Source organism: Protopterus annectens, chromosome 5.part1 (genome assembly GCF_019279795.1).
Source record: "Protopterus annectens isolate FY-2018-M chromosome 5.part1, PAN1.0, whole genome shotgun sequence".
In the NCBI taxonomy this organism is placed as follows: domain Eukaryota; kingdom Metazoa; phylum Chordata; order Ceratodontiformes; family Protopteridae; genus Protopterus; species Protopterus annectens.
The window spans coordinates 696,674,129-696,701,385 of NC_056736.1; the positions used below are offsets into that span (position 1 = coordinate 696,674,129).

A 27,257-nucleotide genomic window follows, 5' to 3' on the forward strand; every position below is an offset into this window, starting at 1 on the left:
TACTCAACATTGCCACATCCTATCTCACTCAGCTTCCACCCATCACTCTATTTTCCCCAACTCTATACTCCTAGTCAACAGATATCCACCCTTGAACTACAAAAACTGCACACAGTCTCTATCCATTAGGAACTCAGGTCCTCTTCAGTTACAGCTACATTAAAGAGAACCACCAGATATACATATCAGTATCAGACTTAAGAGATAAATATAAAACATGGTACAACTTTGTCTCACCACATTTCTACTCTCCCACTCCATGGAGACATCCATCCAAACTACGGACCATCCATTCAAACCAACCAAACCCCTTCTAACCCATCAGGATCCACCATTAATAACACACAACCCACTAATTCTAACCATTACCTATTAATGGACATAAACCTAAGAAGCATCTACAGCAAAATTACTGATCTCCATACATGCATAACAGCACACAACCCAGACATTCTAGTCATCACTGAAACTTGGCTAAAACCAAACACTTAAAATGAAGGCATCCTTCCTCCAGGATACAATAATATTAGAAGTGATTGAGTACCCGAAAAAGCTGGAGGGGTTGCAGTATTTTTTAAAAACACACTAAACATCACCAGATACCCACTGTAACCTTAGCTATCCCAACACAGAAATATCTATTACCCTTCTACAGCTGAACAAGCATACAACTGTTTGTATTGCTGCCTTATATAGCCCCAGGCAATGACATTCTCATTCTCAAAGCTCTCCTTCTGTGGTTTTCCTCTAATATAAATAAATAAACTATTATACTTGAGGATGTGTATATAGACTATTTACTTGTAAACACACTGACTCTCCCACCATCTCTATTAATATATTCAGTTTCACTCAAGTAGTCACCTCACCCACTAGAATTAAGGGTGATAATGCAGAACACTGGACTGACCGTAACTCATATATATGAACATGAATGCAGATTATGCTCAGTTCAGAGTTCTCTATTACCACCTACCACTCAACCTCTTGCCTCTAAAAACAACCAAGGACACTTTTTAAACTATTAATAGTGTTATCTTGAAAAGTTGACAAAGTCAGATAATCTTAGTCAATAAATTATTGCAGTTATCCATTAAGTATACTCCACCACCGTTTCTCGCAGAGAAATAGTAAGGAGAGAAAGTGCAACATTCTGAGAGAAAGCCAAAATATGTAAGAGGTATGCATAAAGAGATGTGCACAAAAATAAAGATTGCAACCTCAACTACGGATGAGCTTTGTAACTGTAACTTCTAAATACTGTTGGAAAGTTATCTAAGATTTGCAAATATAAAGGATTAATGCAAACAACTTGCGTTGACGTATAACTAACAAATTTACGCAGTATAGTACTTGCCAACCCAGAGGTAATGGAGAGTACTGGACTGAAATAGTGTCTTTGGAATCATGATTTAAAATGTTATGGCAGCAGTGTGCATACTTACAACTACACTTGTGCTGTGAAGATTCAGTCACCACACAAATGTAAGATTTCAGTCCACTGCTTTCCCTTATTGCCGAACTGAGAAACGCAGCAACAGGCTGTCACTACTAGACTGGATCTCTACCACTTCACCCTCAAACGTAAACATCTTTGGTGTCTCCTAGACAACATCAGTGACCTCTTCACATTTATCACAGGGCAACCTAATCACACCCCCAAACATGCAGTATTTAAACAAGTACGTAGACTCTTCTCTTTTAACAAAGACACCTTTAATAAACTACCACTCCCAATACAGCTGGAATACTTTAAAAAAACTACCACCAGAAGATGCTTTTACCCACTTCAATAAAACATTCCTTATCATACTAAATGAATAAGCTCCCACAAGAACCAAAACATCTTTGGTGTCTCCCAGACAACATCAGTGACCTCTTCACATTTATTATAAGGCAACCTAATCACACCCCCAAACATACAGTATTAAAACAAGTATGTAGACTCTTCTCTTTTAACAAAGACACCTTTAATAAACTACCGCTCCCAATACAGCTGGAATACTTTAAAAAAACTACAACCAGAAGATGCTTTTACCCACTTCAATAAAACATTCCTTAACATACTAAATGAATAAGCTCCCATAAGAACCAAAAGAGCTTAGGGTAACCTTGCTCCATAGCTCAAAATGAAACATGCTAAATAGAGACAAAGCCTGGAAGTCATGGTATAAATACAGTACAAAAGTAGCAAATTATTAGACAACTTAGAAACTGATGTAAACAACAGCTCAAACAAGACACAATTGCAGTCCTTCACTCACTTCACAGCAAACATCACCACAATCCCAAGCAATTCTGGACAGCCATAAAAACTCTGGTATACCCACCCCATCTCCTACCACAGACAATGACATAGCCACCCAATTCAACACACTTCATTCAGTCTGTCCTGTCTCTGCAGGAGTCTGATCTAGTCTGTTATCTCTCTGTTTCCATCAACAATACTAACAATACCCCTATCTTATCTTTCTACCAAATACCCAGCCCAACTAATAAAAATTACCTTCAAAAACTGCAAATCCCTGCACCAGCTGATGCCAAACTCCCAAACAAGTACCTTATGTTAGCTGCTGATGACCTGGCTTACCCCATCTTAATACTCATAAACAGATCTATCACAGAAAACTATGTACCCAATATCAGGAAAAAGTCACATATTATACCACTTCACAAAGGTGGATCAGCCACAGACCTTCCCATCTACCACCCATTGCAAGTCTCTCCCATCTTCCCAAAATCTCAGAAAAATGCATACACTTCCGACTCCTAACCCATCTCATGAACAACAAACTACTCTTCTCCAGACAACATGGCTTTCAAGCACACCAAAACCACCAGCAGAAACAAGGGTAGCTTAATATCCTCCCTGTTTCTGGATCTGTCAAAAGCATTTGACACAGTGTTCCACAAACTCCTCATCAGTGAACTGTCTTATCCATCACTGTCTCATTCAGCTCTTACTCAGTTCTGTAGCTATCTGTGCAACAGACAACAGGCCATAAAATGGAATCAGGAGCTAACACGCTTCCTCTCTGTTTCTGTTGATGTACCACAAGGATCAATTCTAGGCCCAGTACTTTTCAAAATTTCACAAACAACCTGCATAAAGCCAGCAAACCTGCCTCCACAGTACAATATGATGGCAATGCCACCATCAACTGCTCAGCCTCACCCCCCTCCTTCAGCAAATGACTCAAGACTCATTCACTTCCATAGAATTATGGCTAAAAGATCATCAGCTAATCCTAAATACCTCCATTGAAAGGGAAGCTGAACACCCAGTTAGACCATTCTGGTAAACAAATAACAATAAATAAGTAAATAAAGTTAAACTTAACTATTTTGGTTAGTTCATTTGTGAGCTAGTATTGCAAACTACTAGTTTAGACAATGGTAATTTATGCAATGACTCTTGGAGCATATTAAAAACGTTTCTTTTTTTTGTTGACATTGCTAGTACTTAATGCTTTTATTGAACAACATATTTGTTTCTACAGTTTTAATGTACATGATATTCCATTATGTTATATTATATTGTATTATATTATATTTACTTTAACATGGACAGTCCATTAAACACAATTGCCTTTTTTAGGAGCAGGTTATGGACACTGATTTAGTAAACTGTCAGCTGAATTTGATTTAAATAGTGTTAGTCTGTAGTTTACCATGATCCTTGTATAAAGACTCCATTGTTTCGATATACAATTAGATGTTAAGCTTGAGTAAATAGAAATCATTTGCCCATTTGCATATTTTCAAAGACAAAGTTGAGAGGTCCAGTCAGCTTTTGATATGACTGCAGCAGTTTTTTGAAAATACTGTCAGATTTGTTACTAAAGTTATTACACATTTTTATATACTTTAATGTCATTGGTGGATTTCAGACAGCTACTGTGAAAGCATTTCTAGAAATCTGATGTTGTACTAAATGAATTAATAGCTGATTCAGTTTATGTGCATTTTCTTCTAGATAAATACATTTTCTTAATTTTTTTTTATTTTTCAAATACATTTGAATGAATTTCATAGTATTTATACATAACATCTTAAATTACTATGTTCACTATTTACATTAGTCTGACACTATAACAGATCTTAATGTATACAGTTACTTTATACGTATGTCCAATCCATTATCAGAGTATCTGATCAATTATTGTATAGTGTCAATCAACAATAAGACTTTTCCCCAAGGGTTGTTGATAAATGGCTTTGGATAAATTCTTAGTTCTTTAATTTTAATTTCAAATAATGCTGTGGTCTTCAGTAGGCTGTAGAAGTCTTCCAAAGTTGGTATTGTGTTTGTTTTCCATCTTCTTGTGCCCTGCAAAGCCATTTTAGCCTAGCCCATATTATCCTGTGAGAATCAAACCCCTGTACCTGTGTAAAGGCAAACAACACCCTAACCATTTAAACCACCCTCCCTTATACACTTCCTTGAGATTGCAAGTATAGTCCATATGAGCTAAATGTTTCACCTACTCAAATGAGGACCTTTGTTCACATTTAATAATACAAGAGCTTTAGTTAACTAAAATGATTAATTAAATAAACCTTGTAGAAAGTTATTAATACCATTCCAAAATGGCTTAATTTTAACACAATCAAAGAAAATGTGGTTCCAATCTGCATTGTGTTCTTGCTCACATCTCCAACACATTCCTTTTATTGAAGAACTAATTTTACTGATTCTGTCTGGGGTTAAGAATGCTCTGTGCAAGCATTTCCAATTAAAAACTTTCCAGTATTACGTAAAGGATGTATATTTTATCGATGATAAGATATTTGTTTTATTATCTTCAGTTAACTGTATTGAGTGTCCTTTTGTTATATATTTCCAATATGAGGTTTTGGGTGTTGTTTTATAGTTTATCAATTGTTTGTATCTTTCGGCTTTTCCCAGTTAGGGGTCGCTACAGTGGAACTCCGGTCTGCTAATGATTGGCAGTAGATTTTTACGTGCCGAGTTGCCGGCCCTGAGGCACAACCTTCAATGAAGGTACGTCCACTCACGCATGTCTCCACACAGAAGACGCTCTAGCTGAGAATCGAACAGGACAACGTCTTACTGTGAGGCGACAACGCTACCGCAGCACCACCACAGCAGTCTTGTTTTATAGTTATTTTGTAAAATTTTGAAATACTATTTCCCATGTCAAAATCATTATATATGATTTCATATATTTATTTTGTAAATTTAGGTATTGCTTCAAATGAAGAATTGATAATTATGCTACTTAAATCTTGCGAATATGACAGAATATTCTGTAAAGTTAGCCAATCCTGTTGTGAAATTTTGTATGTTGTTTTTATTTCTTGCATATTTAAAACTTTTAGTTCTTTGATACATTGGAGCCAACAAACAAATCCTTTCTGTTCCCAGGGGTTGATAATTTCTCTATATATTTTATGTGGAAAGTTCTTTGTGACTATAAATGGTGTTAAAAGATCAAACCAGATTTTTAAATCTATATTTGCATTAATAATTTTCCTAAATGAGTTAATGTAATAATTAATCATACAAATTTTAGTGGGTTTAATTATGTTATATTGCATACTAATACATAATATGTACCATGGCAAATTGTTTTTATCTGTTATTTGAAATTTTTTTTGTAAATCAAATTCATTTATTGATATTACTAATTCTTTCAAATTTGCAGACTAATTTGGACTTATCCAATCTGAGATTGTTTTAGATATTGATGCTTTTATATGTGTTTCTGTATCAGAAAAGTTTAATCCTCCCTGTCTCCATGGTCTGATATGATGTATTAAAGCTATTCTGTTTCTTTTAGATAAACAAATTTTGAAGAGAGACTAAATTACATTTTAAAGAGAAAGAGGTTTCTCTGCCTTGTCTGCATTGGACTATGCCTCATGAGTGCTGCATCTCACCGTTGAGATACAAGTAGAACTTCTTTTTCAATATTAAAAAGGTTAAGTCAGTCTAACTCTGATCATATAGACTTGTATAAGTATGTAGAATAACTTTATTCCCCTTAGCATAGCTGGTCAACTAATAATACAAAACGTTTCTTGGTAAATTACCAGATGGAAAAGCAATCTCAGTACAAACTCTGTATTATCCTGCCATCTAATTGTTTATTTAATCACTTTTAGAACAAACACATTTCACAAAATATGAATGTTCTACAAACTGTCAAGAGGGGGACTCCAGTTCTGTAGAGAGATTAAAATGTCCAAAACAGTGTGCACAGTTTTACAATACACTGAAGATTTAACATTTCTAGGACAGGCTTACCAATACAGTTTTCAAGAGGGTTTGTCTGACAAAAATGCAACCAAGCAGGGTTACTGACAAATTTTGATGTCCCTAACTAGTTACAATGCTATTGAGATGTTACCTTATTTACATTCAGTTTACTAACATGATAAATTACTCTAGCTTTCCTAACGGCATGTATAAGTAAGTGAAAGTACATTGTTTTACATTTACATTACTTGTTCTGTATGCCCTAAACATGCCTAAACGTAAACATTTTTGCAAAGCTACAATATATATTCCAATAGTTCAATACCTGTTTGTTATGTTTCATTGTGACATAAGTTGATTAACATTATTTCTTGTTTCTCCTGATTACATACATAGTGGTATTGACATTTGTTTCATGTCCAACAGAATATTCAGTTTTTCTTTGTATTTATATACGTATATGTGATTTTATTCATCTGTGCTATTTCTGACTAAATAGATTTTATACTTTTTATCCTTGTTTGTTAACTTTCCTACAAGCCACTGCTTTTCTAGAAGCAAGTGCCAGACATTTTATGTTTTTGTAGACTGTTTTGGAACACTATTTACATGAGCTGCTTCACAATAAGTTGACTTTAAATACAGTTGTAGTGTCATATCACAAGTTTCATGTATGTAAAGGGTATCTGCCTTTAGGCCTTAAAGGCCATCTCAGAAATTAGACTCCATTATATGTATTGTAATTACATTAGTGTGCACCCCAAAATAGCTAGTCTTTAAATGCAGTCAGGACTGTCAATTGCCTGTTACTTAAAGGATGTTTATTCCAAATAATAGGGATTAGCTGGCTCATAAAACTTTGTCCATTGGTTATTTCAACAAAAGCTAAGGAAAAAAATGTATTACCACTTCTCAGGTTTCTTCTGCCAGGATATAAGTCTAATCCTGGAGAAAATACTAGAAATGGGCAAGGAAACACCTTATACACCCGGCAAACCCTACTTTTCCTCTGGTCTGAAAAACTTCAACCTATTGATATAGTCCATTCCAGCACATTTTATAATCCTATTAGTGAATTTTCTCTGGACTCGTTCTAGTAGTTTAGTTTGTTTTTAGAAATGCACAAAATCAGGCATTATATATTAGAAATGGGCGACTCCTTCTTTTCATTCTGTTTAGAATACAGGGTCCCTTATGGACATGGTTTTTAAGAAAAATCAACCCCACAGTCTAAAAGGCCTTACTCCTAGCCATGGATGCATCCTCATTGAAAGACCGTTTGTTGTTTATGAATATCCAGAGGCTTAACCTCAGCTATTACTGTCTTATCAAATGTAATTTATACTTTTACTGGTCTGATTTGTATCATTTTACACTTATAAATAATCAGTTTCAAGCCTTGATGTTTTAACCAATTACTTATGATGTTCAGATACACACTGATAGAGTTTGTTTTGTTGGAAGTAATCCCTGATCAAATCTTGAAATTATCTGTGAATTTAGGCATCCAGTATGGGCCAGGTTTTGGTGTATAACAAAAATATATGTTAAAAAAGAATAGGAAACAGGATGGATCCCTTTCTGGTTTAGTTTTAACTCAGTAGTTGGGACTCACGCAGACATGCTACAAAAAGAAGAACCCTTTAATGTTTATTTCATTACAAATGACAAACCCTCCATATGATACTGGGATTTAGTTGCAGGTTTATAAACTGTCAATAGTATGATCATGAGTCAGGATATCAGAAGCCTTTGTGTGATCAGTATAAATAATCATTACATGAAAGGTTAGAATTAGAGCAGCACTATTCATTTTTTATGTTCATAGATGTCAGTCAGCTATTTACAGTGCATGTACTCTCAGTTTCTGTTCTGAACATCTTATTGATTTGAAAGTCAAGACAGACATCTTTCAAAACATGTAACTAGAATCACTGTTAAGCTAAAAGGCTGGAAATTCTTCCAAATGTCAATGCATCCTCCTTTATGTATAAAGGTATAGGATCTACAACCTTCCAATCAGATGACGCACATCCGTGCAACAATACAGAAGTAGTAAGATAATTTCAGCAATAATTAAGAATTCCTATGTATTGCAAATAAAATGCCCAAAACAGATTATTCAGTCCCCTACTACACTTCTTTATAATTATAGAAAAAGCGAGCCTAAGTTTTCCGTAATAACTGAACAGTTAGGCATAGCCACATTGAATCTCTATTTAAGTGATGTATATCTGCCTACAATAACCATGATACAAATGTACACATTTAAAGTGATGGCAACAGAAGCTGGATCAATGATAACAGAATTAGTAACAACTAGAGGGCCAATGCAAGAATAACCCTTTTATAGCAACTAAACATTCCTCAAACTTTATTTTGGTAAGTACTATAGTCCTAATCAAATTCCTTCAGGCTTGTTAAAGTTTTTTTATTTACAAGTGTGATGTAACTTCTGCATCTGCTTGACTTTATTATACTCACCATTTGCTTCAGTCTTCTATTCTATCATACATTTTTGTTATTCTACCACATCTCCTAGTGGATTTAACATATAGTGCTTGATTGTACGTGCTTACTAATTCTGAATCTCCCTCAACACTACTTCCACAGCTTACCCCATTCCATTCTGTGGACCAGATATTATGCTTCAATTATGTATGCCCGTATTACAACATTGTAATGTAATAATCAAACATATCAGTAACTAAGGGGTTGTACCCAGGCATGTAGCAGAATTCAGAGTTGGTATATATAATTTGTGGGGGGGGGGTGGCGGACCACCACATTGGGGGGGGGGTTAGGGGCTTGGCCCTCTCCAAAATAGTAAAAGTGATGTACTGTTGACTGTAGACTGTCATGGTACATTTATGGTGCATAGCTTGAGTGGCTGACGTCACCTCCTGCTATGTTGAATACATCAAACTACTGGAGTCGATGTATTCAGTTTCAAGTTTCCTGCTTGTTTGCTGTTGCAGTTTTCAAGATATTGGTTTGACGTTAAGGCCGATTGATGGATGTAGTTTCAAAGTTTCAATGGTAAACCAATTCATATATTTTATGATAATTGCTTTGATGTTATATTACATATTTAGACTACATATTTTCAAATTACTTATGCAGAGAACACTAAACTAGAACCTAGAAGTTGAGGGTCAGGTAAAAGGCAGCAGTGGTTACATTTAACAAAAGGAACAAGGGCGCCAGTCTCTCCCAGCCAGGAAATAGATTTGTAAAACAGATGTCAAGAAAATTGCCCCCCCCCAATATTGACATTTCACTATGTACTTTAGATTAGAATTCTGACAAAAAAGTAAAAGCTTCTGGATGGCCAAAGGGATACTTCAGTTCTGAGACAGATTATTCGAATCCCTTAGCAAGATCATACAAATGCCCAGTAGTGATGTGTTGAAAACAACTCTTAGGTTCTTTTGAGAACTGAGTGATCCAGAAAAAGCAGAGTTATGATACATTTATAAAATTTAATAGAAATATTAACAGTGACAGTTTTTGATGAACCTGATAATGCTTTTGAATTACTTTTCAACCAAGAATACTTTGCATAAAAATCACCTCCATAAAAAAAAAAAAAAAAAAATCAACAATTTGTTGCAATAAATTAACCCACCTTTCATGGGAAGCAAACTGTGTTTCTGACATTACGGAGGGTCTCACAATATCTGAAAAAATATTTTAATTCCTGAAATATAGCACAGGTTAAACAATTTGTTGTTAATATATTCCAAAGAGTCTTGTAATGTAGCTATGCTTTGATTCATATTTCGAAGAATAACATCTTGAATTAAAACTAAACCAGAAATGGGGTTAAGATTAACATATAACTGCATCAATAAAATCCATGAAACATTCAGGAAGGATGGATGGAATACAAAGAATTTTTTGATGTCTGCCAAAATTAGACTCCGACCATTTATAGGCTATGAATCAGCAGTTCTCCATGATAGGCTGAATCTACATAATTATTCAATTAGCATTTATGCACATAAAAATAATCAGGAGAGAAAACTTCAAACACCACAAAACACATTGACTTGATGCCAGAGTCCAAGACTTTCTGTTTCATTTAATAATATGCAGCTGTAGCAAACAATAAACATTACAATGCCCCATTAAACATTTGAAAAGAATTCAGTATAAATGGTATAAATTAGTTAAGCAGCATGCAGTCACTTTTATTGTTATATGACCAGTCCTCATGCCTTAACTGAAAATTATGTATGTTAGCACTCAAAGTAATTCTGGTTATGATGATATTACTCCAGAAATATACAAAAAAGTTGCCTTGTAAATTACATTAATATTCCATCCATCCTCATCCCTTTTCCCCATTTTGTACATGGAGTCAGGGTGTCACTTCAGCAGTGACAATCATTTTGAGCCAAGGTTTACACTGCTGGGTGGCCAGCCCTGTCAGAAAATATCTTCTTAACAACTCAAGAAATTCTAAACATTTAAAAAATATGACCAGAACTGAGGACCCCACCTTTGCATAGCCTATAAGCCAGTCAACCACCAAAATATACATCATTAGATCTTTATGTGTTTATTATGAGGAGTGATAAATCTTTTACACCACAACAAATACATCATGACCAGACATGGTTTATCAAAAGAAGCCTAAGACAAGACAGTATAAAGAAAGTCAGTGTCTTGTCTGGATACAGCAGTGTTTAACAAAGCCTACATTTTATACAACATTCACAGAATAGAATGGCCACTCATATTCTTGGAAACAAGACCTTCAAAAAATGAGTATTCATTTGATGTGTGCATAAATTTCCTCATTCATGTAAGTTACTCATAAACTATGAAGATAATTCTTATATGAGTTAATGTTTCGGAAATCTTGGTTATTTTTTATTTTCTCATTATGAGTTGCTTTAGCTGTAAATGCCCTGAGTAATGTGCAAATCTCTTAAATGTGCATTATTATAATTTTCAACACATGTATTACTAGTGTTATGCAATGAGCCAGTTGGGACCCAGTCTCAAATGTGCCAAGAAACATTGTGTTTTAATATTTTATTTGCCAGGGTCAGCTTTTCCTGGTTATTTGTCAACTGGCAGTGTATAATTTTAATAGCTATAGACTGTGTATATAAAATATGATTGTCTCCCTGGGCAGTTAAACATTTTACAAGACTTATCTGGAACCATCTAGACATTTAAATTAATATTTGTTATAACTTTAGGCATTTGACTCCATATGTTGGAAATATTTTCTGGTGTCCAATATCACTTGATATTCCAAGGAAAGAAGCCTTACTCATCCCACTCACATATCACAAAACATCATTCATGTTGACATGATCCAATAGAAATCTATCACTGTCTAAATCCTTACTTGGATTAATCAAGCTTGCCAAGTAATACTTGAGTGTACAAATATCCTTCTTGTTAAAGTAGACACTGAGTGTTAATTATTAGAATATAAACTGTCAAACGGGTACTTATCTGAATGTTTGGACCAAGTTATACATATGCCATTCAGTCAGAGATTAGCTGCTAAAGATGCCAAACTCTCCAATATTCTTTTACGCAACACACCTTACTTCTACATTGTTTTCAGAGTCGCACACAATTTACCTGAGCCCGGGGAGAAGAAATGACTGTTTTTTCAGTTTTCTTATACCATATAATACTTGCTAGGATTACATTTAACCAAATCTTTTTCTGACAAGACTCCAATTATAAATTGAATTGGAGCTGTAAATTGAATTGTAACCAACCCATGTAGCAATAACTTGTGCTTCATGTCGAAACAAATAATTTCTCAGAAAACAAATAAACTAAAATATAGATCACAGCAGAAAAGCCATTAAGACTAAGAAAATAAATGAAAGTAATAAAACAAAATCAAAAGAAGCAGTTTAAGTGCTATAAAGCTTTTTAAAGCATGTAGTCTGAGAATGAATTAATGAATTCTTATAATATATAGACACAGACTGTAAGATAAGCCAGTTTGATGATAACAGAATGTGTGAGATGGTGTGATTAATGGAAACATTGCAGTAAGTCTTGAATTGCTTCTGTGAACAGTAAAGGTCAAGGAAGTCACCTTTAATCACAAAAGTATAAGGGAGATGCATTTCAACCTTGGAAAGGATATGTTGCGAATTAGGTATGGAGTACAGCCTGAATGTAAAATGAAAGGATACTTGAAGGACCACAGAGATGAGTTGCTAAAATAACATGATCTCCTTGAACAAGTAATAAGAGAAACAATGTTCTACTAAACTCAGGTGACACCATTCTGTTGTATGCAACCAACTGGTTAATGACTCACTTAGCTTTGAACGATGTGTTATTTGTATATAGTGTGCATACATTTCTTTATAAAATAGTTCTTTTACATTATTTCCTGGGTGGCTATTGAATTCTGTGAAATTCTCCTAATTAATTAAATATTTCACATGTAAGTTTTCAATGCGCAATTCCTTTTTTTCAGTGCAGTGGTATGGTGTGACTTTATGTAATTGTATTTTTTATTTCAAAAGTATGACATGGCTCTACAGTTTATCACTCACTGTAACTTTGTAACATATCCTCCCATTTCATTTGAATTTAGTAATATTAACAGCTCTGTGAGCCCAAGTCATGGGTGAAAACGGTTAGTGGAACATGGTACTAACCTGGCCAACAGATAGAAGTAAATAAATAAATGAATGTTCTGGAAGAAAGATGGGACAAGGGGTAGAATGACTTACACATGTGTAATTGAGATGCACTCAATTCAGCATCTGAAGGAAGTGAATAACAGAAGAGAAAGGATGATTTAAATGCAAAGGCAGGGTTGTCTACTACTCCTGAAGGTGAGAAGAAATATTTTCATAACAAAGTGTTTACGATTAATACATGAAATATCTTGTTTGGCTTATTGACAGTGGGGTGCTCCCTGAGACATCCATGATATGGCAGGTGGAAGTCAGTATGGGTGGAAAGCTGTTGCACCCTTGGCACTCTTAACATAGAGGTATCACTATCACCTTCATCAGCTGGAATTTTCATGTATTCACAGGTCTTTCTGGAACAGTGTGTCTAAACATTTTTGATGAATCCACAGAAAGATAGTTATTAACAGTTCTCTGATTATTTCCTTTTCTTACTGGGATTAAGTTTCTAGTTTTCTTTACTGATTTGCTTCAGCCAAAAAGATGTGAATACACTGAGATATGACATCTTAGCACTGGTATCAAATATAACTGAAAGTACCCACATTTTATTTTAATGGTTACGATGTATTCTATGAGACAATAATAACAAGAAAACTGTGGGTTTATGTCACACAATACGTAGAGCATTCACTGAGCAACATCCTACCAAACATATTGTTTTAGAAATGCAAGAATTTGTATAATAGACACATACAAAAACCCTCACACACCAAACACATACATGCATATGTACGAATGGATCCCTATCAGTTGCTCAAGTTTCAAAACTTCGAAGACCGTATGGCTAAGACCATATGTACGAAGTTTTGAAACCTTGAAGGAAAAATAAAAAACAATAAAATAAATAAAACAACTTAACTTTAGATTTATGGGGGGGGTAAGCCCCCCCTGCACCTCACACCCCCTGCTACTTAAATATACCAACTCCGAGATCGCACAACAGTATGGAAAATGGCAAATCCTGAGTTCCGTGCTGTATGGCGATCTCAATAAAAAGTGTTTGATGTTTCAAAACTTTGGATATTTATGGTCTCAGCCATATCATCTTCAATATTTTGAAACTCGATCAACTAATAGGGAACCATATGAACATAGCTGCCTTAACATCAACATACCAGTTTTTCTATGACAGAGTCATCCATGTGAATTACAGAATAAACCAGTCAGTTATACAGTGGATGTTAAATGTCAGCTGCATGGGTAGTTTTTGGTGTTTTCACTGTATTACCCATCATGGTGTTCAATTTCAATCCAATTTGTGGAGTAGCTTGGGAAACATCTTTCCATATTTTTGATATATAAACATGCAGCTGGGAGAGTAACATCAAAGAAGTACGTCCAATTGGCCTTAACATTTTTCTTAGCTGCTATTACTTATTAAAACAAAATTAGATAGTATAGTGAATGGAATTGTAACCATGTTTTCGTCACTAAGCTCTGGCATTAAAACACCTACCAAACATCATGAGACTTGTAACGAGTGATATGCTTATCATTGCGTAATGCAGTGGAAAATGAATAACTTGTAAATAGATATTTAATAGTTCGGTAATTAGTAAAAATTATGTTTATATATAAATGAATACTAAAGAAGAAGCGTAATAACTTTAATTCTGCAATTATTGTAATATGATAATTAGAAACCAAGATGTATAGCTGACTCTATCGATAAAAATATATATATAAAAGAAAAAGAGCAACATAAGCAGAATGCATTAGTATGAACTCAACTTACAGTGGGACAGCTGTTCACTTCCAAGGAGCAACATTTTCTTGTCAGTGTTGAGAAGGTGATACAGTTCCATGTGTATTTAACATTGCTGAGCTCATATGGTGGATGGCTAACATTATAAGGATGAATTCACAAAACTGCATGTTCACCTCTGAGTGCTGAAGCTGTGTTTCCCATGATTCCATAGCTTGCTTATAACATGGAGTCAGGCTGTCGGTGGTAAAGCATGTGCAGTCTTCTTAATGCTGATTACCATCTCTGGGAACATTGTGTAAGGATGCATATAAAAAACAGCTGGTTTTCAATCTAGCAAATTACCATCTTCCTTACTATACAGCTGATCTCTTATTGTCCACAACACATATCCAAACTACATTAAGAACTTTTAGAAAGCCAATTGGAATACAATGGACTGCTAACTCACTTCTGTGGTTGCAACCACTTTAGCAGTTCTTCTCTCATGTCCATTTTTGCAAACCCCAGTGATTAATAACGTGACTGAACAGGCTTTCTGTCAGTAGCAACATCTGAAATATTAATTTGCAAAAAGTGTACTTTGGTTAGCCAATGCAAGATGCCTGGCCCCTGTAGACTGATATATGTACACTGCACTAAGGATCTGTAATAAAGACAACCCTCTGTACCACTAAACAATGATTTTATGTAACTCATAGCGATCCAAATCTAGCCAAGAGGGAATTGTAAGTACACACTGTAATATTACGAATTTCATACATTGAAAAGGTAAACAACAATACTAGCAACAAAGCAGTGAAGCATTGCTTGCCTTGCATGCATTTTATCCACAAAATTAAATAGAAAAATGCAGTATATGGAAATTATCTGAGAATCCTTGGTACACAATATGACTAAAAGAAGAGTTGCAGATGTAAATACATCACTTTTAATAATAGTTTAAGATCATGTGGCTTTACTCATTAGCCCAGTTTTTAATAGATAATCTACAGGTCCTGGTTATTATGTTATCCCCTCCCTTACCCACTGTAGTAAGGACAGACCCCAGACTACACCTGGCACAGTGGGGCAGTGGTTAGTGTTGTCGCCTCACCACAAGAAATTCTTGGCTGGGGTGCCTTCTATACAGAGTCTGCATGTTCTTCCTGTGTTCACATGGGTTTTCTCCGAGTGTTCTGTTTTCCTCCCACGTTCCAAAGATGTGTATCTGGAGTGTATCTCTCTGGGCCTCTGCTGACAATGGTCTCTGCCCTAGTCAGACTTTCCCAGTAAACAAATGTTAAATAAATAAATAAATCTATATAGCTAGTAAAAAATGCTTTTTATGCATTGTCTCTCTTTGAAGCATTTTGTAGGTAGGGTAGGCAGACCTAGAAAGATAGGGCTCCAAAGACAACTACATTTGCCACCAGTGCTGCAGCATAGAGGGATCAAGCTCTAACTGTGAGCCAGGTGACCTAAGGTTGATTAGTGACTCAGATGTCTGAGCTGCTATTGAGGAAGAACATGTTAGCTATCCAGCAGAGTGTGGGGATATTTAAGGGAGTGTAATCCAAAGGAGGCTTTGGTAATAGCTTACTTGCAAGCCCCATTGTAAGTCCATGCTAATACATCACAGGTGAGTGTGAAGGAGGGCAGGTTAGGGGATAATAGAACAAAAACAGTCCTGGCAACAGTCTGTCTCTGCACAGGGTCCTCCATCCCCTCGCCAGCCCCAGGTGTGGGTTGGGGTTAGCGCAGGTGTGGTCTGCACAGCGTCCTCCATCTCATCACTATCCCCATGTGTGGGTTGGGATTAGCTCAGGTGTGGTCTGCTTAAGGTCTTCCATCCCCTCGCCATCCCCAGGTGTGGGTTGGGGATAGTGCAGGTGTGGTCTGCAGAGCGTCCTCCATCTCATCACCATCCTCATGTGTGGGTTGGGATTAGCTTAGGTGTGGTCTGCTTAAGGTCCTCCATCCCCTCACCATCCCCAGGTGTGGGTTGAGGTTAACTGAGGTGTGGTCTGCACAGTGTCCTCTATCCCCTCACCATCCCCAAGTGCGGCTGTCAGGTACAGCAACACATTGCTCATCAATATAATCAATTCTTAGGTTGCACCCCCCCCACACACACACACACACACATTACCGATGTCAGCCACAGCAACACATTGGTCATCAATATAATCAATTCTTAGGTTGCAGTAAAATTGAGAAAAGGGACCTTACTGAGTTTTAGCAAAATTCACCAGTGTTGTGGCATAGAGCGGTAAAGTCCTGCCTACAACCCATGTGGACTAGAAGCAGTATGATGCTGCACAATGACCCTCAGTGTCCTTATTACCCTGGGCATGGGTCAGAGTTAGCCCAGGAAGGCATTTAGCCAAGGGTGATGCCAGGGCAGATCCCGTAGACTTAGTAAATGAGAGTAGGATATGGGACACGTTGTTATTCAACTGCTGGAGCCAAAAACAAAAAAGAAGTTAGGCACAATTATAAGTTCTTAGGTATGTACTAGTCTTTTGATCTGTGAGGATCATTAGAATCCTAGCCATTTTCATAGTAGGTTTTTAGTCCTTATATTTTGTGTATGAATAATCCAGTGTGGGCAGAACAAGGACATTCTGGAGCATTAGTTGTTGACCCTTTCCATAAGGGATATGGGCGCTTCCAGTTTCCCATCCAGTTATCCAAACTTAATTTGAATAGAATAAGAGAAGTACTTTGCTTTATGCAGCATAGAATAGACGACTCCATAGGAGCAGTATTCTCTGTGGCACATATCTACTCCTCCAATATGTCCTGTTTAGCTTGCAAAAGAAATTGAGATCCTGTGATTGGGTGTTTCTGATACCACTGGACTTGCAAATGTGAAAATTAGTCTGACAGGATAGGATCTGCTGAGGCTGTATACTCAAGGCAGGGGTTTTCTCTTATTAGCCTGTATGATAAGGAGAAGATGGACAAGGCTTTAAGCTGGTCTGCATACCTTTTACAACTTTGTCCCTTGTTTTTTTTTTTTTCATGAGAAAGCATTGTAGTCATTCCATTTGTGCCAAATATTTTAACAGGTATGTACCAAAAGGAGCATTGTATTCGATGTTCAGCCTAATGAAAGCTGAGTACAGTGGAATTAAATGCATTTCTTTCCTTTTTTATGTTGTGTGACAAATGGGATACAGTAATTTCCTAGTGCATATAACTGTGAAACTTGGGATTTGTGGGACTACAGATGTCTAATTGCTGTTCACTCTGCATTGGGTAAACGTATTTACAGCACATGTAGAGATGAAATAGAATTTGAAAATGTTTTGCAGATTTCACATAATGAAGACCCTCCTTATTTTTCTTTTTTTGACCATATTCAGCTGATCAAGAAGAGGAAAGAAAACAAAAAAGTGTAACTAGGAAGTGAAAAACTGAGCATATGAAGCTCAGAACTGCAATGCAGAATAAAGAAAGGCATCATTGAATTCACACAGATAGTGATGAATCATTTTCTGATCATTTTAAACCAGATCACTTTAAATGCTTAGTAATTAATAAGCACACTGAGAGACATGAACTAAAGCTACCGTTTGTACATGTGATGTCAAATCGATATGTTTGATGGGATCATAGCCCATATTATGAATCAGTGATTTACAAATTTATCTGATTTTCAGTGATTATGAATGGATTGTCAATACAAAAGTGTCCAGGATCATTACAGCCACTTCAGCCCCAGCTGCTCAAGTTCCAGTAGCTCTCAGTCAGAGACTTGGGGGGCTGTTACCTCATCCGAACAGCTGCTTATGCTCAAACTTGAGCACGAGTTCAACCAAAGAGTTGATGCGCCATCTTCTCGTGTCCAAACAGTTGGACAGAAGTAAGTTCTCACCACGGAACAAGTAAGTGAGGAAAGGGGCTGAGGAGTGTACTGTTAGGTTTGTGAATGTGAATGGGGAGACGTTAAGGTAAGGGAGCGGGACAGGGAATTTAGGTTTAGGGAGCAACAATGAACAGGAGGGGGAAGGGGATTTTAGATTTAGTGATCCAGAATGGGGGAGGGAAAGGGGATTTTAGGTTTATGGAGGGGATAGAGAGTTTAGTGTTAGGCAATGGATTTGAGTTTTTAGGGTTAGGATCGGGGGTCTGGTAGGGATAGTTAAAATTATGGGAGATGAGGTATTGGGAGTTAGCGCACTTGCTGAAATGAGCTATTGGCACTGTGTTTCTCCAACAAATGTGTCCCAAGTGCATGTAATAGACCCAAGTGTCCCCTTTTCCTGTGCAGGCTTAATCCAACAAAAGCTTGAATATTTTCTAACTTTACTATGCACTAGAGAGATAGAAATTAGTAAGTATTTTTTTAATGCAGGATTTATATAAACTTAGTTCTAAGTATCTATGCTTAGCATGCCAGATGTTCACTTATACCTCACAAAAGACACATTAGGATCATATAGCCCTGATTTACCAAACCAAGTAAAACTGTCTCAAAGCCCACCTTTGTTTATGAACTTAAATGTGCCATGTATCTGGTCTGTGTGAATTGTGTAAAATGTATGCACTCTACAAAGAAAACTACAGACTGACAAGTCATTTGCAAGATATCAAGCTATTCTCTAAAATGCCTCAGCAGAATTCCAGGATTATTATTCACGGCTGTCTTCTGCCAGGTCCATGCTGTGTGTTTAGAAGTGTGTTACTGGCAGATGGCTGCATTTATACAAAACACCTTAATTCAGGTGGTCCCTGAGGGAACAACCATATCAGCAGACATCAGCTGATTGCAAATGTGAATAATGCAATTGCATGTCAAAGGCATGCAATAGTAAACACATGAGATATGACACATAAGAACTGATTAAATTGAGTGCCTAAGGAGGACACTTCAAGAGTAAACAAACATAAAATAAACACAAACTAACTGCATTTTTTAACTTTCAGACAGGGTTGCATTTCAGTCCAATGACATGCAACATATGATACATGAGGTTTATTTACTAATCATAAGTATGTGCTTTGAAGGCAACAGGTGGCAATATGCACAGTTTTGAACACTGCAGTAAATGAAGTTGTTAATAGCACTAGTCCTTTCCAAATGATCATTAATTAACACAGAATAAATCCTGAAACATATCTGGGTGAATAAAAAATAATTGATTGCATCCATTTGATATGTTTTCACTTTAGCATGATTATTTATGGGACTAATAGCTCTCATATAATGAAACTGGAAATCCACACAAACACCAAGGGGGGGGGGGGGTACAGTAACAAATGACATCTGCATATTGTTTTAGGTACCCTGCATAAAACCCATTGCAGATTAAAAGTATAAATTTAATATTGTGAAAAATCAAGAGTCTTTTTTTTTTTTTTTTGGGATCTTGAACTTACTTGGAGCTGTTTTGACGCTGAATTGGTCTGAAGAGACAAAGGATTTGGTGTTACTTTGAATTTGGACTTATTTTACCTGATATTGTTGCTCTATGGACTGCCTAGGTAACTTCTGCACATAACTTTTTAATTCTCACATAAATTTAATATGACAACAGTTTTCCAATCAGCAGTTAGTAAGGAATAATTTCTATCTTAACTCATTTAATATGGCTAACTGAAACATAACTTCCAATTATTACAATAACTATATTAGTCAGGTCTCCAAAGAAATAACAGATATTGTGCTGGGAGTGCATAAAACTACTATTAGAAAACTGCAAACAGACTATTGGTGTAATTAAAGTTTTATGGATGAGGGTGGTAATGACTCAACCATGCCCTCTGTTACTCCATCTAATTGTTTCAAACCTCATTATCATTTGGAGACAAAAATCAGGCAAATGTTTGACTTTTTACCTTTATTGGGCAAATTCAGAAAAAATACCATTTTCAAAATGCTATGAGCAAATACTTGGGAGTATAGGCCTTGTTTTTTGGCAGGAGTTTCCAGTCATATCTTAGTCGATGGCAATCAAAAATATGGTTGTTTTAGTGATCTCAAAAATGTGAACCAAAGCAAAGTTTAGTTTCACCTACAAAATAATTCAACATCTATTGGAACATGTCCAGTAGTTTAAAAGTTGTTGGCATTCTCACAAAGAGATGTGCATTTTATAAACTCTGCTCCTTTAGTCATTGTTTTTGCCAGCTACATGGAAATGCTTCAGTAGTTCATTCGCTTACAGATTAATATTTGTACCTGGCTATTTGCTACTTGGGCACCTTTGGGACAGGCCAAGCTGAAATGTAATATGGTTTAACATGGTAACTGTGACTTGTGGGTGAGCAGTTTTATCCTGGCCTAGCTTAGGAAATGAACTCCTGTGTTTGGAATTCTGCTCTGTTGCTACTGCTATTGGAAACACAAAAAGTTATCAGCCCATCTGTCTGTCTAGCTGGGGGGCTGTAACTACATTATCAGTCTATCTAGCTGGGTAGCTGTAACTCATTTATCAGTCTGTCTGTCCAGCTCGGTAGTTGTAACTAAGTTATCAGTCTGTCTATCTAGCTGGGTAGCTGTAACTACATTATCAGTCTGTCTAGCTGGGTAGCTGTAACTCAGTTATCAGTTTGTCTGTCTGTCTAGCTGGGTAGATATAACTAAGCTATCAGTCTATCTGTCTAGCTGGGTGGCTGTAACTAAGTTATCAGTCTATCTAGCTGGGCAGCTGTAACTAAGTTATCAGTCTGTCTGTCTAGCTCGGTAGTTGTAGCTAAGTTATCAGTCTGTCTGTCTAGCTGGGTAGCTGTAACTACGTTATCAGTCTATCTAGTTAGATGTAACTAAGTTAGTCTATCTAGCTGGGTAGCTGTAACTAAGTTATCAGTCTGTCTGTCTAACTCAGTAGTTGTAACTAAGTTATCAGTCTGTCTGTCTAGCTGGGTAGCTGTAACTACGTTATCAGTCTATGTAGTTAGATGTAACTAAGTTATCAGTCTATCTAGCTGGGTAGCTGTAACTAAGTTATCAGTCTGTCTGTCTAGCTCAGTAGTTGTAACTAAGTTATCAGTCTGTCTGTCTAGCTGGGTAGCTGTAACTACGTTATCAGTCTATGTAGTTAGATGTAACTAAGTTATCAGTCAATCTAGCTGGGTAGCTGTAACTCAGTTATCAGTCTGTCTGTCTAGCTCGGTAGTTGTAACTAAGTTATCAGTCTGTCTATCTAGCTGGGTGGCTGTAACTACGTTATCAGTCTATCTAGCTGGGTAGCTGTAACTCAGTTATCAGTCTGTCTGTCTAGCTGGGCAGCTGTAACTCTGCAGCTGAACACCTCACTGGCAGTCAAGTCAACATAAGTGTTTTTACTGCTTTGTTTTGACATTTTCCCTTCTGGCAACGGGAAGATAAAGGCAATTTTTTCTCTTTTAATTCACCTGGTGAGCCTTACTAGACCACTAGAGGGTGGAATTTACCAACATTTGCAGCCACCCTGTTCATGCAGAATTATAAGAAAATGCTGAACAGTTTTACTTAAAATAGTCACAAAGAATTCCCCTGTATGAGAAATACACTAGTATTAAAAATAGTTAAATCTATCTCTATATCATTTTACTACTATGCATTTTAAAGTAATAATTTTATAATTTAAAAGTAAAATGCATTATAGGAAAAAAACTGTACTCAACAGTTTACTTAATGCATTAGTATACTATCAAACACTGAAACAAATGGGTTTTCTTTCACTTTTATCATCCTTTCAATAGGAAAGCCTGTAAAACTGTAAGCAACTAATTGTATAAATTAAATTAACTTACTTGGCAGTATATATCTGTCAGTAATACTCCGTTATTAAGCATAACTCATTTCCAAACACATTTCCATAACAGATGCTCTTGAAATTCCTTTAAATAAAACTAGACCTGTTGTTCTTCCCACTGAATCCTACTGCTTAATATCCAAAAAAAGGTCCTTACTTTGTTTATAATTCCATATGGTTCCGTTGTTCATAAGTTACCGAGTATATATCCATAGACTGATAAATTAATCTTCTTTCAGTTCTGCAAAACATGCATGATTATGCATTCCTTTCTTTCCCCTTAATTTTATTCCTTTTTTATAGTTCCCTTCATACAGCACTGTAAAAAAAAAAGAGTGATCCTTGTTTCATTCAAGTTTTGTTCCTAGATATTAATGAGAACATTTAAATCAGAAAAGAAGCTGAGGATGTGTTTTTAATGTGTTTTCCCCTGCATTTCAGTTTGTTCCTCTGGGCATTGTTTTCCTCTTAGTGTGAACAGAAAGCACAACCTTCACTGACATGCCATTTCAGCTGCAGGATTTCCCCCACACACTGTTTTGATCTGTCAATGCCTGCGTTTCATCTCTTCCGACTGTTGCTTTTAGTCTGGGGACCTCCACTTGCTGCAAATACATAGCTGGTGCTCACAGAATCTCATCTTGGATCAGATTACTAAAAATTGCTGTAGATGGAGAAAGTTCCACCCCTTGATAGCTTGCAAACTGCCCCTGGTCATGACATCATCTTCCAGCCCACTCAAACCCCTTAACTCCAGCCACCCAGTGCCACAAGCATCGTGCTGGACTCATAATGGTGTGTCCTGTCTTGTTCTTTGGCCACTATGATAGCTCAACAGTGGCTGTACTAAGCTGTTCTTCATCAAAAAACAAAACCAGGTAAACAAGGAAGGAATATACATTCCCATTAAATCTGAATATGATATGGCATCAGAAATAAAGAATGACACTGAGTCAATCTATTCACCTAAGGAAATGGTCTGTCTTCTTACACAATATACTTCCTTCCTGATTGCTTGTCTTGGACATTTTATAGTGAAGAGAATTTGTTGTATAGATTGCCTACATTTTCAGTAGGCAGGTTGTCACTAACAGTATGCCTTCCCTTGATTGGAAGTGTTTTTTTTTTTGCTTGTTTTAACACATTATCTGCTAACCTGTGGGATTATTATCTTTATATTGTCTTTATTAGTCATATTCAAATATGCAAAAGCGCACTTCTCAATAAGGGAAAAAAAATCTTAAAATCACTTCTCAACCCTTAGATGTCAGTATTAATTTTCCACAATAAATACTTGCAAACTGCTTGAGGAGCTTCCTTAGTGAAGGAAAAAAAAAAAACTCTTGTTTAGATATGCTACACTGATATAGTTCATCTGTGTTGTTTATGGCTGGTGGAAAGCTCTTTCCCAACAATAATATGGATTCTGAATGCCCTGAGTAACCTCATGATAGAAAAGTGCAAATTGTAGGTTCCAGATCTAAAAATGATATGGCCAGGCTGACAGATGCTGGTTATTACATTCAGTTTATGGCTAATGGCTACTTAAACTATGGGACAATCTGCTATTTATTACTTTTATATTTTTGTGGCTGGTAAAGCAGCATTAAACACATATAAACACATGCAGATGTGCACTTATGCTCATGCGCGCGCGCGCGCGCACACACACACACACACACACACACACACACACACACACCCACACATGCATACACACACCCACATACACACACACTCACACCTATACATGCATAGAATATTTTGCTAAATATATGCTTTGATTTCCTGTTCTCTTTATCCCTAAATCATGGGTGTAGAGTAAAACTGTTTTCAAATGCAAGTAGTTGGTAAAATTTATATAATTGAAGTAGTTTATTAATTTGTTAGCAGAATATGCACAGTAGGTGCAACAGCTTGTTTTCAGGGGTTATCCAAGAGCTTGGATTGATTTTGTGGCTTCCTGAATGCAAGCTGAAACTAAGTGACTCAAACCCAGGATAACAGAATTCAGCTCATCAACAGTCTGCAGTCTTAACCCTCTGTACTAATGTTCCAGGGTTAGCGGTGTAAATATCTTAGTCGACTAGGAAGTAGTTGGCATAGGTGTGACACACTTTGATGAGCAGGTTACCTGTAATCCAGTGAAATGTTTTTTTATGTTTTCTAGTATGAAAACTGTGTTGGCGCTTGTGAAAATGCTTGCTCAAGCAACGATATCATAGTACTTAAAAACCTGAGCATGTTCATGTGTATCTTCATATCAGGCAGATTGAAGTTAACAAGCAGTGAAATCAAATCCGAAACAGTTATAAGGAAAAGAATGCACATTAATTTTCTCTCTTGTTCTCATTTTATTTATCATTAGAAACCGATAACTGTAGCTCTGTAAATGAGCACAAAATGGAGACAGCTCCTTTGGGATGACAGATCATGCCCAAACTCAGACTTAGAAAGACATGCATCTGGAGCGTTTCTCCCTGGACCTCCCCTGAAAATTGGCTTGGTTCCAAGTCAGACTTTCCCAGTTAACAAATGTTAAATAAAAAAAATAAATAAAAATAAAGACTCAGCCAGTGACTTAAGCAAGTAATTAAGAATTGTTGGAAGAAGGGTTGTAATTGCAGTGGCTTTTCCTGGAAAGTGTTTCCCTCTTTTTTTTTTTTTTTTTTTTTTGGTTTCTTCTGTCCACTGATATCAAACCACAAGGCTCCATCCAGTTCCTTTCCTGAGTGGCAGCTTCTCAAGATCTTGTTGAGCTAGCATTCATGTTTTCTTGGTATTCCTGACAAACTGTTCCCCTCTGTGTAGTGCCAGACAAGCAAGAACAGTGGTGTGGGAAGTCCACCCTTAGTGGCACATAATATGAGGCCCATGTGACCATCTGCCAGCATACCCACTTATGACAACACACATTTCTAAGAAATGCATACATTCTGCAAAAAAGGATTATTTTCAAGAGAAAAACATGTTTAACAAGGAGCATTTACAATGTGAACATCATTGCTGTTTTACGACTTCTGAAACAAATTCCCAATTCAGTAAGAGATGCTATTAAGTCTTACATTTATATGGCAGAGTCTGTTGTTTTTACCTAGGAAATAATAATCCTATTTGGAAACCAGGTAAGCCCACTAGAGACACTCTTTCCAATGACAACCTTATCTGGTTAAGTGACTTACGTAAAGTCATTCAACAGACAAATGTGGCCTAAGGGAATCAAACCCAGTACTACAGGCACTACAAAGTGCAACCTTAACCTCATCACCTATTGCCAAACTGGCAAACTGCATAATTGTAGATGGGAAGGGCTATGGGCTAAATGAAAGTAAATTTACTGAGAGCTGCTTGTTTTCAACTGTAATAAACACAAGACATCTGTTGCAAAATAAAGCTGTCCCAGATATGTGTTAAATGGCTCCACAGACAGACCTTTATGTGGAATATTGCTGAAAGCAGTGAATGAATTGATTGGCTGAGAAATTTTTATAAGCTATGGGACAGTTTACATGCACAGTCAGTCCTGCACAAGAAATAATCCAAAAAGGCCTGAGCTATATTAAATGTGAAAAGCAGCAATCTGCTATACTGGAGATCTTGACAAAGAGTGTCCTGTCACAAGTCTGTTAAGAGAATGATATTGTAAACAGATAGCATTTGGGAGGAGTAGGGTTATGTGAGGCTGAACAGCAGCATATGCCTAAATTGTCCAGAAATTTGCAAAATGTCCATATTTTTTACTCATATTTTTGGTCAACTCACCATAAAATGCCTGTTTTTTTTTCTGACAAATCACTGAGGATTGCAGTCAGTCACTAAATCACAAATATTTCCATTTCAAACTTCATAGGATCATGGGATCATAGATTAGTACTAGGCTAACTGCCCTTGCGAGCCATTTTAAGCCTAGCCAATAATCCCCTGTGAGATTCAAACCCTGTACCTTGTGTTTGTAAGGCAAACACCATAACCATTAGGCCACCCATTCAGAAAAGGCAAGCTATTGCAAAAGCTGTAATTTTAACAATATTCTGGGTTTATAAAGGCAATATTTAATATCTGTCCCTGATTTGGGGTCTTTGTTGCCCCAATTATTTTTGGCTTTTTCCAGAATCCTTGTACTAACAGGTGGAGAGCTGCACACACAGACACACAAACACACACACACACACACACACACACACACACACACACACACACACACACACACACACACACACACACACACACACAGAAACTATACTGTGCACACACTCTACAGCCATGTGAAGGACATGCTACACCTTGAAAAGTATAGGTCTATGTGAACAACCCAGGAACACTCCCTGTATGGAACACTCCTTGTGTGAAACACTCCCTGTGTGGAACACTCCCTGTGTGAAACACTACCTGTGTGGAACACGACCTGTGCAGAACAATACCTGTGTGGAACAGTACCTGTGTGGAGCACTACCTGTGTGGGGCACTACCTGTGTGGAACACTCCCTGTGTGAAACACTACCTGTGTGGAACACTACCTGTGTGAAACACTACCTGTGTGGAACAGTACCTGCGTGGAACACTCCCTGTGCAGAACACTACCTGTGTGGAATACTCCCTGTGAGGAACACTACATGTGTGGAACACTCCCTATGCAGAACACTACCTGTGTGGAACACTCCCTGTGTGAAACACTCCCTGTGTGGAACACTCCCTGTGTGAAACACTACCTGTGTGGAACAGTACCTGTGTGGAACACTACTTGTGTGGAACACTCCCTGTGTGGAACACTCCCTGTGCAGAACACTACCTATGTGGAATAGTCCCTGTGAGGAACACTGTCTGTGTGGAACACTCTCTGTACAGAACACTCCCTGTGTGGAACACTCCCTGTGTGAAACACTCCCTGTGTGGAACACTCCCTGTGT

General features: G+C 36.8%; 1 protein-coding gene across 1 annotated transcript in view; it reads right to left on the reverse strand.

Annotated features, from left to right (window-relative positions):
* TRPC4 (transient receptor potential cation channel subfamily C member 4) overlaps nt 1–23,052 on the reverse strand; it is a 1,584,344-nt gene extending 1,561,292 nt beyond the window's left edge. The window contains exon 1 of the mRNA XM_044073322.1: nt 22,508–23,052. The gene's annotated coding sequence lies outside the window, so the exon portion shown is untranslated. The remainder of the gene's footprint in view (nt 1–22,507) is intronic.
* Nucleotides 23,053–27,257: the final 4,205 nt, after the last annotated feature.